General features: G+C 39.4%; 1 pseudogene; it reads left to right on the forward strand.

Annotated features, from left to right (window-relative positions):
- LOC101661768 overlaps window positions 1–2,158 on the forward strand; it is a 10,311-nt pseudogene extending 8,153 nt beyond the window's left edge.
- Window positions 2,159–4,389: the final 2,231 nt, after the last annotated feature.

A 4,389-nucleotide genomic window follows, 5' to 3' on the forward strand; every position in this document is an offset into this window, starting at 1 on the left:
GGATGGATGGATGGATTGTGATTAGAGTTGTACGAGCACCCAATACAATAATTTGAAAACAAAACAAAACAGCCTAACATTCATAAGAAAAAAAAAGGTAGGGGTGGAGTCTAGCTTGTCAATCAGGTCACAGCTTGATGGTGACTACTTGTGGGTGTGATCTTCTCATAAAAGGTTTCCTAGGAACCTCCTCCTCTCTCTCTGCCTTCACCTTCCTGCTGATGAGGCGCTCAGGGACTTGCAAGAGCCCTGTGATGCTTCCAATGCCATTGGATCTACACTCTGTACCCGCCAGACTATGATCTTCCTGCATTCCGCATCAATGCACGTGGGTGTGTGACTCTGAAGAGGGGCTTATGGACTAGAATCAGATTTATGGACTTGAGTTTGACTGGGAGGGGATGTTTTCTCAATGTACAATTACTTCTTGAGATAAAACTTTTTCTCACACATATATGAGTGTCACTGGATTTGGTTCTCTAGTCAACCCTCCCAAACACAGAGAGAATACATCCAATATTATGTTCACAATTGGACACTTTCTACCTAGTTTCTATGCAACCCTTGGTGATCCTGGCAGTTTGCAATCAATTACTGGCACTTTAGACTCTGTCTTTTCGAGTCTCACAACATCTTTCATGGGTCACACCAGAAAGATTCGATGTGGAAGCTCCACTAAATGAACTTGGCTATACTTCAAGATCACATTTAAGGAATTTATCCCTTGGATTTAAGACTGAAATGTCCCAGCGTGAGAGGAAGCAAATGCCTGTTATTCCAAGGTTATGTAATTATCGGCAGTTGGACTTTGGTTTGGATCTCTTCCTTTGAGGGTTCCCAAGAAAAGGTGGCCTGGAACTAATATATACTTATTATTTTAATGCTCCCCTTGCTTTTTCTTATGACATGCTTTTTTCTTACGACATCTGATAGGTATGGTTCCACCTTAGTGAATGAGTGTTATTGAAAGTTTTGCCCTATAACCAATTGTCATTATTTGTGTAAATACTATCTATTCACTTAAGAGCTTATTTTTTACAAGTTAACAATTACTGTATTGTGATCTGAAGCCGGCCTACATGTGTATAATTTCCTTTTCTCAAGAGTGTTTTAGAGTTCATCATTGGCTGGAGCAGCAAGCAGACCCGAGAGCTCTGAGCAGCCCCACCACTAGTTCCCCCCACAGACCTAATTACTGCCATACCCGGGAGGAGCCTTAGCTGCTACAACTGGCCCCAGTCACCACCACTGAAACCACTAGCAGCGAGGCTGAGACCCAGCAGCTCCCGCTGCCCCTGCTCTCAGCATTGTGGGCACTAGGCCCAGCACCACGCGGCAGCCAGGGGGGGGGCTCACATCGGCAGTTCCTGATAGGGACAAGAAATTCATCGCAAGGAAGATTTTGGTAACAGTAAAATGGTTCCATGCAAGATACTGATATGGTTTCATCAACAGAAATGACACCAAGGAAGATGTGTTTGTACACCAGACTGCCATAAAAAAGAAGTACCTTTGCAGTGTAGGAAATGGAGAGCCTGTGGAGTTTGATGTTGTTAAAGTAGAAAAGGGTGCAGAAACAGCAAATGTTACAGGTCTTGGTGGACTTCCAGGGCAAGGCAGTAAATATGGGGCGCACCATAAACAATATAGGCGGTGTCCACGTCTTAGGGGTCCTTCGTGCAATTATCTGCAGAATTACCAGAAGAGTGAGAGTGGGGAAAAGAATGAGGGATGAGGGATTGAAGAGTGCTTCTGAAGGCAGTTCCTACCTTAATATATACAGCAACCCTATGGGCGTCGACCACAGTATTCCAAGGCTCCAGTGCAGGGAAGTGTTGGAAGGTGCCCAACAACCAGGGTGCATGAGAACAAGGTAGACCAGTGAGGCATAAAATGTATCAAGGCTATAAACCACCCTTTGCATGGGCCTTCCTCCTCAACAACAGTCTAGAGAGGATGGCAATGAAGAGGATAAAGAAAATCAAGACCCAAGGTCAGCACTTACATCAACATGGAAGGTAGGTCCCTTGGCAGCATTAATTGCCAATGCAGAAGCCCAGATAACCCTAAACCACAGGATGACAAAGAGACAAAAGCAGCTAATCCACCAGCTTAGAATTCCTCTGCTTCTGAAGCTGAGCAAGGCAGAGCTGAGTAAATGCTGGCTTACCATCTTTACCATCATCCAGTTTAGTCATTCAACATTAAGAAAACAATATGAACTGCCAGCAATAAGAAATGAACAAAAGATTGGAGCTGAAGACCTTAATTGCTTGCTTTATTTTGCCCATTGACCAGATAACTAGAATTATCTGGATTATCTATGCAACATAGGGTTTTAATTACTTTTACTTAAAGATGTCTTTTTGGTAATGACAAACATGTTTTCTTTAAAGCCTATTTTTTCTCAATACACCTTTCAAAGTTTGTAAACTGTTCTATGTGTAGTCAAGCTGAGATTTTTAAGAACTTCATTTTTAATTTGCAATAAAAGTTCACAGCTTGATTTTTTTCCCAAAAAGCCAACAAACGGCAAGCACCTGTTAATAAAGGACTTAAATAATTGAAAAAAATGAAAGTATTTTCAATTCTAGAGCACTGGCCAAATTAATTACATCATCAGTAGTATTGCCGTATGTCCCAGGGGAATTAGTTATGATGTTTTCTATCATAAAATGATGATGATGTCTCTAAAGTGAACCAGAAACATCTATAAACCATAGATATATGAATGGATTCGGGCCTTGCACTTAATTCTAGCCCCAATCTAGGAACCATTAGTTCTTATGACAAGGCCGTGCTCGATACTTGCCCTCATAAATAGATCACTGAAGATTTGGGTGCTTTAGCAAAGTGTGGTGAAGAGAGCAGAAGGGGTCCTGCTTACAGAAAGAATAGTATCTGAGGGTTTAATGCTTGTCTTAAAGCAGGAAGTTATTTAAGGGAGGCATTAACTAAGTCCACTTGGAAGGAGCACATTGTTTTGAGTGACCCAGGGATTTTTAATAATAAAATCCAAATCTGAAGGAAGGAATGGTATCAGAGCTTAAATTGTGAACACCAGTTTGCAGAAGGCTGTGGATGACAGTGGAAACCCAAAATCTATTTGCAGTGTCCCTATGCAGATTTAGCCTCCAGTGACTCCCCTTTGACTGCAGTCAAGGGGTGTGAATACCCTTGTATCACACAGAATATTGTAAGCTTGATTATGGCAGATGTAGTTAGGTTAAAATGTAATACCTTATTATTTGATCTCCCTTTTTACCCACTTTAATGTTTCAGTTTTTAATATTTTCTGCTGTCTTTCTGAATGAAGTTTATCTATGTTTTGTCTAATCATTGCTGTTGGTTTTGCTTGTTTGCATCCTATTTGTGTTTTTAATGATATTTTTGCACATGAAATCCATAATAGGTAGATGTGTAGAGACAGTAACTGGACTGATAATTGCTTGTGAGCATGTCAGGGGATGATCGAGGTAAATGGGGAGCTAATGACAATGAATATGAGAAGAAAATGCGAAATTGATTATGGTGGTGATTGCACTAATCTTAATATGATTGAATGGCTAAATTGTTGATTGTGATGTATATGCCAATAAAATACTGAAAAATAGTTGCTGTCTTGGAAACACTATGGAGCAGCTTACAGGGTTGTTAGGACTCAAAACCCACTCAGCAATAGTCAATTGGGTTTTAAATAGTTAAATGTCTACCAATTATTTTTGGTACAATTACTCTATGTGTTCTTTCCATCTTCTTTTTCTTTAAGCATTTTAAAATAAAGTTTCACTGGGACATAATACAAATATAATACAAGTCAATAGTTCAATTTTATCAAAAAGTTGTACAATCATTACCACAATCAATTTTAGATCATTTTCTTCTTTCTTGTACACCTTGCTATTAGCTCCCCATTTACCCCAACTTCCAATGAACTATTAATCCAGTTACTGTCTCTATTCACCCATCTTGGATTTTACCTAAAACATGCAGAAACAAATTTTTAAAAAGTCAAAAAATATAGCAAAAGTGAAATAAAACATAAGAGCTCAAAATGGAAATAAAGCACAAAATATTAAAAACTAGAGCAACTTGCAAAATGGTGAAAAAGGAGACCAAATGATACGGTGTTAAGTTTTAACATAACTGTATCTGCTATATCTACTTTTTTTTTTTGGTGATTTCTGCATCATACTTTTATTTTATTTTTTTTATTTTTTAACATTTTATTAGGGGCTCATACAACTGTTATCCCAATCCATACACACATCAATTGTGTAAAGCACATTTGTACATCGTTTCTCAAAACAGTTTCTCTCCATTTAAACCCCCGACATCAGGTCCTCATTTTTCCCCTCCCTCCCCGCTCCCCCCTCCCGCATGAGCCCT

Source organism: Echinops telfairi, unplaced genomic scaffold (assembly GCF_000313985.2).
Source record: "Echinops telfairi isolate 266 unplaced genomic scaffold, ASM31398v2 ScPeMD7_7419;HRSCAF=8457, whole genome shotgun sequence".
Classification (NCBI taxonomy): domain Eukaryota; kingdom Metazoa; phylum Chordata; class Mammalia; order Afrosoricida; family Tenrecidae; genus Echinops; species Echinops telfairi.